Source organism: Aulostomus chinensis, chromosome 9 (assembly GCF_037954235.1).
Source record: "Aulostomus chinensis isolate RoL2024-O1b breed Wild chromosome 9, RoL_Achi_v1.0, whole genome shotgun sequence".
Taxonomy (NCBI): domain Eukaryota; kingdom Metazoa; phylum Chordata; class Actinopteri; order Syngnathiformes; family Aulostomidae; genus Aulostomus; species Aulostomus chinensis.
This window is the reverse complement of record NC_141328.1, coordinates 25,989,355-26,002,556: the sequence shown is the minus strand read 5'-3', so window position 1 is coordinate 26,002,556 and position 13,202 is coordinate 25,989,355. Positions and strand designations below refer to the sequence as shown.

Here is a 13,202-nt window from a genome sequence, read left to right as displayed (position 1 = left end):
CGACTAGCGGGTTACTTAATGAGTTTGGTAATTGGCTTGCTGTGGCCTCCGCGCATCCCTGCCCTCCTGCTGCTGATGTTTGCAGGAACAGAGGGAGCGGCGGCTGCCTCCTTTGCTTTCCTTCCTTCACTCGCCCCATCCATCTTTGCCTAAATCCATCCCTCTTGCATGAGCTGGTTTAAGTAGCTCCTGCTGCACCAAGCCTCTTCTGTCTATTCCCCACCGCTCCTGTTATTCAGACCTTAGCATGCTGCATGTTGGGCTAGCGCTCTGCTTCATATCCTATATCAACACTGTTACTCTATCTCTCTCTTTGCTGCTGCTGCTCCTATCTCTTACATGCATGCCCTTTTCCTACCGCACACATACACACGCACACTCTCTCTCTCAAAACACACATCTGTTTAGATTCTTCATGCATTATGCAGAATATGTTCATCCGCACAAGCAATTTGCAGTTTCCAGTTCACCACTTCAGAGCAACATAATGAGAAACACACCTGCGGGGAATCTGTGTGTGTGTGTGTGTGTGTGTGCGCGTGAGGGTGTGTGTACTGCTCAGTTTCTTTACATGTCCGAACAATAAAGATCACGGTAGCAGGATTGTCACGTAATCATAAATGACACCAAACATCATAATCTCAGATTTCGTAGCCTCACGTCTTCAGAACAGACAAAGAAATGAGAGCTTGTTGCTGTTTGTGTGTAAATCTCATTAACATTAAATTACAGCGGTAATAGTGAGAGGGGAAAAAAATCCTCAAATTGCCTTCATTTTTTATGTATAATTAAGAGAAATATGTTTTCAACTAGACATTTTATTGCTTTGTTTTATAGGGAGGCCTTAGACTTAGCAGGATCTGCAGCAGTCAGGTGGTCCTAATGTGGCTAATGATCGAGCAGCTTCCTACCTCTTCACATTAGCTTCCATTTTGTACCTTTTGAATAAAGCATGCGTGAGTAAATGTAGCCGACTCTAGTTGCAAAGCTGCTGCCAAGCATTTTATCTACTCCCACAGCGGAGCGGTTGAATCTGTCCGCTGCAGGGGTTGGAAGGCCAAAGCACAGCTAAGTAGCTCCTCTTGACCTCAGGACTGATCTCCAAACTGTCTGCTCCGACTGCATGCGGACACATTTTACCCGTTCGCTCCCACCAAAACAGCCTAATCTCATAACACAGCCTCGACACCCTCTGCGCGCTGTCTCTTTGAATAACACACCGCTTTCTCGCTGCACCTGACGCTGACATGCTGACCGTACTGTACATTTGCCTTTCAGATTACTTTCCATCTGCTGTTATTCATGCCAAATGGACAAAAAAAAAGAAGAAAAGAACCGTAAGCATGTGAGGAAAGTGAGGTGGAAAATCCCAGATGTGAAAAATTATCTGGATTGATTTGAGAATCTTGTCTCGCTGACCTATAATGGATGTGCTTATTCTAGTTATCACTATCTGTAAACTAGATGGCTGAATCATTAGCTTACACACTATGAGCAGCCGAGTGTGACCAGCAGAGAGTAATTGATTTTTGAAGAAGCTCTGCTCCAGCAGGAAAAACGATACAGCTTTGCGGGGCTTTGCAGTATGTTGAGCGTATTGCTGTGCACGCCCTGAATTAAAGTGTGTGGAATTAATTATTTTTTGTTTTACACTTCCCTTTGTAGCACAGCAACAGCATGCAGCTGCACCTCCACTCTTTGCCCATGAGGTGGCAGCGTGTGGAGGTGAGACAGCTGTGTGCTCTGTGTGAAATGGAGCAGTCAGTGGCTATCTGAGCAGATTAGCACAGAGACAGTAACCACACACAGGAATCACACACCCCAACCGTCAGTCTCTTTCTTTGTTGCTGTCATGATCACTTTTGCTTTCGTCCCACTGGAACAGGCTTCGCTCCTCCTAACTGGATCCAGAGCTAGGCATCAGACACATGTACTGTTTGTTTATCTCGCCGTCTTTGCTCACAAAAGGATTTGCCAGAAATGTAAACTTCCTCATTTACACCACAGCCTGTACTCCTTTTTTTTTTTTTTCCTTTTTTTTCTTCTTCTTCTTCTTCTTTGCTGCTGCCCTCCTGGAAATACGGTCTCATTCCTCGGAGTCTGTTCAGTGTGCAGCCGCGGCAGGCTGAACTGCTCTTTTATTCAGATGAATGAGGCCCTGTGTTGCCCTGAGAATCAGACAGACACAGACGGTCCATGTGAGAGCTCCAAGAATGTCTGTGGAAAATCAAGGACTCAGTCAAATAACACTGAAGGTATCACACTCGTGATTCACATTATAGTTCATAAGGATATCATAAACCTTGCTTGTCTTTATGTATTCTAATTGCTGCTTTTGTTTTTGGTTCTTGTTGTTTGTTGTTGCTCGTTTTCAGCAAGGCTTTTCTATTTAGTAAAGAGAATAAATAGCTCATTTCCTTCCTTTAAACTTTGATCAATTCGTTCACCAGGTGGCAGCTCCGTCCATCTGGGAGACCCACTTTCATTTTCTTAATATGCAATGGTTTTACCAAATGGCTGCTGCGAGCAAGTTTGACTCTCTCCTGAGAAGCTTGTGTGTAGCTTGGCAGAGACATTCGACATATGTAGCCTACAAGTATCTTGGTTTTCAGGAGTGTTGCAGGGCTGCCAAATGGGATTGTGAATAGCTTTGTAAACAAGATAGCTATGTGAGGCTAGACCTCGCGCTGATTGCCCTTAAGTCAAATAACATTCCTCGACTTTACTCGCATTTTTACAACCGTGTTAATGATCGCAAATAAAGGCTTGCTTGGTAGCGTTGTAATTACACGCTGCCTGGATGGTTTCCAAAGAACATTTGATGATTTTCGCTTTGTTTTTTTCGTCGTCCGGATGGGACAGGAAAAAAAAAAGAAGTGTAACTTCTGTTGTTACTGCGAGTACTTTCAGCAAAATCCTTGAAAATCCCAGATCCTATCACATCCACAAGTTAACCGTATTTGGTTGAGTAATTTCCTTGAGTTACTTAGTTTGGAGATAGGAGGGGATTGTTTTATTGCTTCCCCTTTTCTCAACCCCCTCCAGGCAGTCTCTGTTTTAATTAGTCGTGTAAGACCCTATTTTCCCTTTGGATTTCCCCAACTTGTAAAGTACTCTCTTAAGAATCCATGAAGACTAAAAGGGCCAATGAATGATTTGAAGTCAGCTTTTTTTTTTTTTTTTTTTTTGCTTGCCTGCCAGCAGAGAAGGGAAGGGGAGGAGGGGGGGGGGGCGGTGGGGGTATCAGCTCTCACAGTCAGAGTGAGGAACTTCAAGTGGCAGTAACACAGTCTTTGTTCTTTATGGATATAGAACGTGTGGCGGAGATAGTCGTCGCTTTAAGGCTCCATCTGGAAAAGCGCTGTTCGCGCGTCTGCTATGAGCAGAGGCGCGTCCACAGATAATACCTGCCCAACTTTAGAACGATGAGGTAGTCTCACGGGTCAATCCGGCACATCCCTCTTCATATAAATGTTTTGGCATCATGGTTCCGCGGCAGAGATTTAGTCATGTGTTAAAGTCCTCTGAAGTACCCCACCCTCCACCGCCACCTCCTCCGTGAACTAACATTTCTCTCACTTTACAAATCTGTTTCCTTCTCTCAATCCCTTCTTCATTCAACTTGTCTGCTCATCCCTGGTGAATGTATTAAATGAAGTTACTAGATATGAGTGCTTAAGAGGCCAGGGCCTCTGAGGCTTGCCAAGTCTCTCACAGCCTTGGCTCAGTCAGCCATGTCATTTTTTTTTTTCTTTTCTGTTGTTTCAGCCACTGGCTCACTTTGTGTTGCTGAGCTCTCTCTTTCTCTCTCTCTCTTCTCTCTCTCTCTTTTCGCCTGGCCTCTGTGTTTGCTGCCTCTGAGTGGCTTGTTTTTCTCCAGTGTGGGGAAACCGGGCAAAAGCAAACAGTGCGTGTCAGCCGCAGCTTTTGTTAAGTATTCATTTTTAATGAGCGTAAGTGGCTACAGAATCCTACAAACCATAAACGGAGGAGAGGAGGGTGGGAGGACAGGGGTGGGGGGGTTGATGTTGGGGGGGGGGGGTTCCGGCCTTTGATTCAGTGGCAGTCTGGCAATCTCGTATGTTTAGTAACACTTGCACTAATTATGTTTGATGGGGATGAAGAAAACACATCAGAACGGTTGTGTTTTTGCTTCATGTCCCGCGCCTGCTCTGGTTTTGTCAGCTCTTACCAAGAATTGTTCCTCTTCAATAATCTGCCAAAAAAAAAAAAGTGCAATTTTTCTCCTTTTTTGAGCAGCTCGCTGTTAGATTTCATTTCCCCTGAATGGCGAACGAGGCACCAAGTAACAAGTTTTTGTTCTGTGGGGATTGAAGGCACTGTAGTTGCTGGAAAGAGGGGGGGCGCTCAGGGAAAAGGTATTGTGATGGGCTGTTTGAATGCTGAGCAGAATTGAATAGACACAGTCAGCTTCCCAGATACATGCTTAGGCCTGTAGAATGTGGAGTGCTTTGCTTGTAACTGCACCGGTTGTCTCCTTTCATTATCGGTTAATGGTGCCCAACTTGACAGAGCCGTGTGATAAACAGAGGAGCTGTGAAATCCTGGAGGTGGAGTTCTCGTTGGCCTGATAATGGGATCTCATCTGCCAGGGCGGGGAGCCTGCCCCGCCAGCCAATCCAGCTTTGCTCTGCACTGCACAGCCTTCACAGAGGATTCACCGCTCTTTCCCCTCACCGCTGCCGTCTCGGGCCACCTTAAGCTCTCACAGACCTGCCGGAAAATGTTTCCGTTTGACTAGTTTTCATGTAGGACGCGCGCGGAACCTGGAGTCAGTTTTCTTTTCTTTTTTTCTGCAGCCATGTTCAGAAACGTTTGTGTCTCTTTATCTGTCACTGATCTGTGTATGTTGGAGTATAACTCCGGAAAGGAGTCAGACTGTGTGTGTAAATATCATAAACAGTGACCTTGTGAAATGTATACATACGGTGATAAGGGAGGAGCCGAGGCTGCTGGGGTGTTGGGTTACGGCTCGGAGGGGAAGTACGACTTCTCGGGACAGTTAGTTGCCTCAGGAGCTGGAAGAGATTTGCTAGCACTTTGTTGCACATGAGAACCCCCACCCCCTAACCCCCTTCCCTCTGCTATTGAAAAGAAGACGGCCAACATGGTTTGTAGGACAATGAAGGACCCCCTGTGCACCACCCTCAACTCGATTTCTATTGATCCTCACTGCCCGTCTCTCCTGCATGTGTTTGGCTTTAGTGCAAAAAGAGCCCGATGCGCTGACTATTTGCTTTGGTTAATTAGATTTTGACAGTGATCCGATATCATGTTTAAGACAATGAAAATGTGTCAAGCTGCTCGCTCAGTGAGATGGAAATCATCCTATTAATTCAAAACTCAACGCAGCGCTCGCTCGTTTTCCTGCTGCTCTAAACGTCGCGCCTCAACTAAATATGGCCATCCCAGGAGGCGTAGCGTCTTTCCAGAGGGCCAAAAGTGCCTTAAAACACAATTCTCCATGAGGTATTGTGGTGCTGTAATGATGATCCGCCTGTGAATTCTATTCTAAAGACTCATTAAAACATCTTTATTTGGTGCAGATCTTTTTTTTTTTTTCAATTAAAATATTACACAAGAGTCATAATTCCTTCTAATATTGTCACCCATATCAATTTGGTGTATTTAAAAAAAAAACTAATTTACATATAAAGAGAAATCTGATTGTGATGAAGTTGTCAGCACCAAAAAAAAAACACAAAAAAAAAACCTGAAATAAGCAGGATCACCTCTGATGGCGGTGTACTGGCTATTCATTAAAATTAACCTCCCAAATATTGCTAATGGACTCTTAACATCATCATCCCTGCTTGTCCCCCCCCCCCTTTTTTTTGTTTTAAATGGGTGGGGTAACTAATTAATTCATTATCCAAAAATGCAAATGAGCTGCTATAAGCCTGAGCTGCATTCAGTCTCCTCCCCCTGGTGGATTTCTCCACCACATGTATCTTCCTCCAGTATAAATCCTGCGTTTAGAACCAGTACTGCGACATTAACATACATTTGTATGGTCATTGTTTCATAAACGTTATGGACCGCTGATCGGGGCCACGTCGGCTCCCGTATATTGTTGATGCGCGCACGCGCACACACACACACACACACGCACACGGTGTATATACAAAGCCCTTCCCCACGCCATCAATCAACAACCCCATTGGCGTCCTCACCCACCTCCCCTCCTCAAACACACACACCCGCACACCACTTCCACCATTTTGTCCCCCCTGACTATTTTTTTTTTTTTGAATCCAGTCCATGTTTTTGTTTCGTTCGGATTTTTTTTCCTCCTCTCTTCTTGTCGTTTCTAGAGTGTGTTCGGGGGTAATTCTCCTTCACTAGTGTCTGGATAAAGAAAGACTAGGTCAGCCATGTGGATGCGTCTGTTGAACAGCTGAAGAGGAGGAGGAGGGGGAGGGGGAGCGATACGGAGTGTGTGTGTGTGTGTGTGTATGTGAGTGTGTTTGAGTGTGTGTGTGTGAGTGAGTGTGTGTAGCAGAGGAAAAGAGAGACAAGAGAAGAGTGGGGAGAGCGTGTGTATGTGTGTGAGAGTGTGAGTGTGTGTGTGTATGTGTGTGTGTGTGTGGAAAAAGGAAGCGGAGCCTGTAAACGGCACTGGTTTCCTACCCCTCGAAACAACCACCAGCGCCGTGGTACTTTTCAGGAGGATCCTCGGTAGTTCCACCGACACGGCGAAAGGGGGACCGGAGCAGTTTCGAGGGGGGGAATCGCTAACGTTCCACTCGGTGATTCCGGACGCGAACAGATTCTCAGTAAAGTGTCTTTTGTTGAAGCAAGTGCTCGCCCGAGCCTCTCCGCCTCTCGGCAGGTTTGTTAAAAAGCAAACAAACAAAAAAGCACACAGACAGACGGAGGATATATCTGTAACAAAAACGTCCCGGTTTTGGATTTGGTCCAGCTGGCTCGCCTCGTGCAGAAGTTCGGTGGGTCATCCCGGGCGAGGATTTTGAACTTGTTTGCAGCGGTCTCCGGGACTCCAAGAATTAGCAGACTGGCGGGTGAGTAGTTGAATAGAAAGTGGAAAAAAAAAAAAAGATTGCAGGATGGTTGGAGGAGGTGGAGAGCTGTGTGCGCGCGCGCGAGCGCGTGTGTGTAGGGAAAGGGAGAAAAAAGTGAATTTGGGAGATAGTGATGACTAAAGCCAGGTGGCACCTCCTGATGCTGTTCTACTAACCGAGTGTTGTGACCTCCAGTCAAACGTGTGGAGTGTTTTCAGCGAGCTCCAAGTTGGCTGCATTGTTGTAAAACTTGGATTGTGTGGAGCAGCGCAACCCCCCCCTACCAAACCACCACCACCCCCCCCCCCCCAGCTCATCCTAGACCTGGCTGGCATCTAAGCACAGCTTTTTAGGAATACTGAAATAAATAAATGAAGTTCTCCCATGGCAGCTTGACACACACACACACACACACACACACACACACACGCACACACACGCCAAAGATGTCTGAACTATCTCTGCGTGTGTAATCAAGCAACTTTAAAAGGAGGGAGGAGAAACAAAAACTTTTAATTTTGTCTTGAATTTTTAATGAGTTTCCTCACACGTTTGGGATTCACAGCCTTTTTTGTGTCATCAATTGATTATTGGATTGTGATAGTTGAGTGATTTTTGAATGGTGGTGTGTGTGTGTGGGGGGGGGGTAGTGGGAGTGGGGGGGGGGGGGTGACTGAACTAGAGGAAAACTGTTGAAGGACCACCAAATTAACTTGACTTCCCCCCCTTCAGCACCCCAGAGGCTACGAACTCTGGCCCAAGCGCATGCAGCCCTCACTGGTGTGTGTGTGTGTGTGTGTGTGTGTGTGTGGTGGTGGTGGTGGGGGCGGGGGGTTGTATCTGTGCCTGTTGCTGAAAAGGGGGGGGGGGTGTTGGTTTGTGGGATGTGTGTCTGTGTGATTAAGAGGGGGCAGTTCAGGATTTGAAAGCAGACTACAGTTATTTGTCTGAAAGGCGGCTTATCTAATGTTTTCCAGTTATAGTGGGGGGGGGGGGCTTGTTTACTTGAGTCACTGCAAAATTAGCCATCGTGAGTATTCACGTGACATCAGTCAGAAGCTGAATCCACACAAGCACAAAGACAGATTCACATCATGCTGTTATACACTGTCAAAAAACAGTCCCTTCCTGTCCCCCCAACACACACACACACACACACACACACACACACACACACACACACACACCCCACCTTCTGCTGCAGCTATTACTCAGATGTTGCATTGCTAATTGTAAGGAGCTAATCTCATACACGCTCAACTTCCTGTGCCATTTTTTTTTTGTCCTCCTCTTTAAGAACTGACCTCCAGCTTAATGACTCCGACATGATTTCTTCACTTGAGTGGGAAGACGCGTCGGGGGCCGCTAACGTGCGGCGCGAGGCGCAGCAGATAATGAAGGATTGTTGGAACATAAAGGACATTTGCACCCGTAAAAATTGTGCGAGCAGTTGAAGCACTGTTGTAAAGTCGCAGAGGAATGCGAGTGCGGCGTTGGTCAAATCAGGAGGCGCAATTATGGTTAAAAACATAACAATGGTCGTCTTTATTACTCTTCCCGTTACTCAATATAGAGCCGCTGCTCATTGGCGCTCTGTAATTAGAAAAATGATATAATTGATTTGGATTGCAGATGACAAGACTGTTTATTGGTGTTTTTCACATATCGTCACATGTAGGCGAGCCTGAGGCTTTATTGAAGGTCTGAACGTACAATTACTAGCAGTCCTTTTTATAAAGTGACTGAGTAGGAATCGATTTATCGAAGTGTGTCCACCTCTGCTTGTTCACCGCTTGTTGGAGTTGGACTTTGATGGTCCACTTTTTGCGTTATGTACCAAACATAAATTTAGAGATTGAAGAAATATGAGTTGTGCGTTTCTCCAGGTTTGTTTTGCCCCAGCGTTGCGTCGCGTATCACGGCGGCACCTACAGGACACGGGTAGAACGCTCGGTTGAGTAGAGATCGATGGAGGTGTGCCTGCCTGACTGCTACAAGACTGATTTAGTATGTCCTTAACTGCTGAGTTTTAGTCAGACTAAGTTTGTCCCACATCCTGTAAACATTCTCGGATGTCTCTCAGGACACGTCTCCCTCCCTTCACCAGGAGGTTAGCGTATCCATTTATTTCAGACAGCATTTGTGGATGGAATGGAAGGGGAAGTGGTCAGCCAGCCCTCTTAATGGAGTTGTGCTACCGTGCTGGAGTCGTACTGCATTGTGGCGTTTGCATGGGAGGGAAAGCGTCGAGTGTATCATGGCGAGAATGCAACCCAATGAAAACATAGCAGCTGAAATCTTAATTATGTACACAGTACTGTACTGCTGTCTGTATCATTTCACTTCCTCTCTATTTGTTGCTCGTCCCGCCAAAGCTGGTGGGAGATTAAATCCGACGTGCTGTTGAATCTGGGTCTGAATCCACTGTCTGTGGATGTTGATTCATGTAAACTAGGGAAGCATAGTGGTGGTGTGAAACCCCACCCCCCCACCCCCCACCCCACACACACACACACACACAATCACCCAAGTCTCTCCATGACAAGCTAGTAAACATTCAGCTCACATCCAGGCCTGTGTATGAGTGTCACCTCTGAGGAATCTGATATCTGGATCAAAGAGGCTGCTTCTGACCAGTGAGAGAGAGAGACAGAGAGAGAGAGAGACAGAGATATGCTCATAGAGTGAGGCTGAGTGCCACTGCTGTCTCGCTGCTTAGGGCTGACTGAATGTTTGACACTGCATTGGAAAAACGTTATTTAATCTGCTCGCTTGATGGCCCTCTCCGGGATTGCACCACACTGCGTCCCTGCGCCCTTTTCCCTCCCTGTGTCAGGAGGATAATGGCAGTGGCTGGCTGGTAAAAGAACACACCGAGCTTGTCTGCATGTTGTTGTTGTTTGTTTTGTTCCCCCCCCCCCTCTCTCTCTTGCTCTCCTTACAATATGATGTAATTCATAAAGAATCAAAGAAAGGCGAGTTGTAATTGATGCAATGTTGGCAGGCCTATTATTTTCTTTCTAACGAGTTAGTCTGCTGGGGTCTGGATATCTTTCCATTTGAGTAATAGCCTGAATGACTCAACTGTATTCCATTGAAATTACAAAGAAACGACCCACTTATTATGGCTATATGAATGAAAACAGATGTGATATTTGACCTATTAGAAAAACAAACTGTTTGCAAGATGCTGATTAGATAAAAGTGGGTGAATTACACCTCGGGCCATCTGAACGTGGCTCAACTGTGAACGGCTCCTACTTTTCACCTCAACAGTGCAGAAATACAAGAGGCTCCTTGTCATAAAGCGAAGCAGGAAATCAATGAGAAGTCATGGCTTCCACGCCGTCGTCAGGATCACTTCCATCCCCCTGCACGGAGCCAGATTCAGGGTTTTGATGAGGGATGATAAATCTCTCCAGGTCTTGACGATTTTGTTGTTGTTTTTGACGGGGGGGTGGGGGGCTCATCTTTAAATGGATGGAGCCGCCCTGGCACTTCCTGACCTATCGTCCTTGGAGATAAGTAGAGCACCACTGAGTCATTTTGAATATATTAGCCACAGATTGACGTGAAACAGTGGTGGTACTGCTACGGAGGCAGTACCCTCTGGTGGGCGACCAGTCAGACAGAATGATGAAGGACCAAAGAGGTGCTTTGTTCCTCGAAAAAATTCCATCTAATTTGTTGTGTGCACAGAGGAAGGGCTGATATCTTTAATTAACATAAACCTCGGGAGCTTCCGATGAGTGAGAAATTGGAATAATTGAAAACAGGTCCGATCTCCACCCCCCCATCTCTGTCTATGTACATCCTTAAAGCAGCTGAGCCCATCGGAGGGCACTTTCACACATGTTAAGTGGAGGGACATCTGGCCTTGTTAAGTCAGTGCGTGGTCATAAAGTGGAATGGCGGTCCCCACAGGCCCGCCCGCTCTGAACACCGTCAGATGGAGCCTCCTTGTCCTCCCCGTTGACTGTCCCTGTGACACCAGCTCTGATGCTTCAGCACGCCGGCCAGGCCATCAGCCATGATATTTTAACACAGGTGTAAATGTCTGAGGGAGATAAAGTGACATAGTGCATAAATCTTTACGCGCCAGAAGGTAAAAGCATGTACTGTAAGGCTGTTATGCTTTTATGACCAATCTTACTTTTCATTTATTCAATCCAACAAAGAAGCAAAGACACCCTGTGGGATTTTATCAAACACTCAAACAGCTTGTTTTTCTATCAGATGCTGGATAAGAGCAGCCAGTTATAGACCCCCGTTCCCGTATCCACCTGACTTACCTTTCCGAGGAATTACAGAAAAAAATCACCGGCGCGAGCAGGAAGTAGGCATGATGTGCCTTCATATCCCATTTTAACAAGTAAACATTTAATGTGTTTTAATGTATCACAGCTTTATTTATGCATAGAATCTGCTGTTAAGTTTGAATTATACATTAGCCGATGAATAATGCATCAGTGCCGTTCCTTAATGATTACTTGTCAGCCAGCGAACGGTAATATTTGTTGATAAATTTACGCATTGATCTTGCTTGTGTTTAACCAGCCTTGTTGAAATTATGTTCGCTCCATTTTGTGTTAAGGGAGGGACGCGTTTTAGTTGTTGTTGTTGTCACGGATGTAATCGAAAGCTAAGTAATTTCTAGGTTTCTTTTTTTTTTATTATGTAAGATGACAAGTGAGAGCTAAGGAATTAAAACAAAATGGGTGCACGTGGATCTGAATCCTTTCTCATTTTCTCTGAACACCTCGGCAGGGTTGCTGTGTTTACATACTGCTCTCCTCCCAGCTGCTCTTAGGATGAGTTATTTATCCTTAGACCTCAACAGATCAATGTCCAATTACAGTTTTCTTTTTCGGCATGTAGCCATCACAGGTCGGAGTATGTTTGTTTGAGGAGCAGCGTCTAGACTATGTCTGGTGAGTGGGTAATTTAGTCCGTGCTTGGTAAAGGTTGTCTTTTGATACTGCGTCTTTATTGGCGCTGGTCTTAACAGCTGCACCGAGCCAGATTATTGGCACATTATCCGTATAAAGCTGGGAGTGTAACATTGCCTAAGCCTTGACGTGCAGCCCGTTACTGCACAGATATATTGCTTGTCCACACAATGAGAAAATATTGACTTATTGTCACTCACTCATTTGATTAGGTGTGCAGGTGATTTTGCCTTTCATTTGTCACCCTGGCAACGTAAATTGGAAAACACAGCGGCGGCGGTAGCAGTGTTGTCTTTCTATTCAGTAATGAAGCATTGGAGCATTACAGACTCACATCTGGGAAACCTCTCTAAGCAGGATTGAATGTCTTTGTCACTCATGGTGCATCATTGTCAGCTTGTATCCACCAAAAAAGCAAACACACGATAGCTTTTCTCATGGCAGGATGCGCAGCTGCGTGGGAGCAATTCCACTCTGATTTTACAGCTTAGTTGAGTGAGATGTATCTGTATTTACTGTGCTGTGAGTCGCTCTCTTCTCTTTTGTCTGAAAAGAAGAGCCGCTTGAAGCGGTCTACTTTCTGTGTGTAAGCCAGGTCATAATGAGAGCACCTTATATTTAATCCAACAGGATTCATCAGTGGCCTTGTTCTTCCAAAAATAATGAGGTAGACGATAAGGGCTGCCCCAGGCTGCATGTAGGGAGATGATCTCTTTGAACCAGCAAATCATTCCTGTTTTTTATGCTAAAAAGACAGGCTAATGACTATTCTTGATGTGTGTGAGTGCTTTAAGTTAACTGGTGTTAATTCACAGAAAGATCTAATTGGCTTGATTGTCAAGCTGAGTCAAGGCAGTCAGCGACAGGCTTGTGTGCACTGGTGGGGGCGGGGGGGGGGGGGTTGTAATTGTTTTTGCTGGCGGTGATTCTCTCTGGAAGGGATGACTGCACAATCCAGATATGTAAACAAGAAGAAACTGAAAGGCAATATGCTGATACCTTGTCGGCTGTGTTTCCTCTTCATCAACCTCGCTTTTGGAATAAAACGACTTAAGCTCTGCCCAAACATTCTTTGGATTCAGCTCGGCGGTAATAGCTACTTTACAAACCTGCGTCTGCTCAACTAAGCATTTCAAACATGTAAATGTATGTGAAAAAAAATGGAGAGCTTGGAGGCGCACCGTTAAAAAAAAACAGAGAATGAGGGAGG

At 45.6% G+C, this 13,202-nt stretch overlaps 1 protein-coding gene across 2 annotated transcripts in view; it reads left to right on the top strand.

The window, feature by feature from the left end:
- Positions 1–6,087: 6,087 nt before the first annotated feature.
- Positions 6,088–13,202, top strand: part of rerea (arginine-glutamic acid dipeptide (RE) repeats a) — an 88,595-nt gene continuing 81,480 nt past the window's right edge. For both annotated transcript variants that reach the window (XM_086214584.1, XM_086214583.1), the window contains exon 1: positions 6,088–7,043. The gene's annotated coding sequence lies outside the window, so the exon portion shown is untranslated. The remainder of the gene's footprint in view (positions 7,044–13,202) is intronic.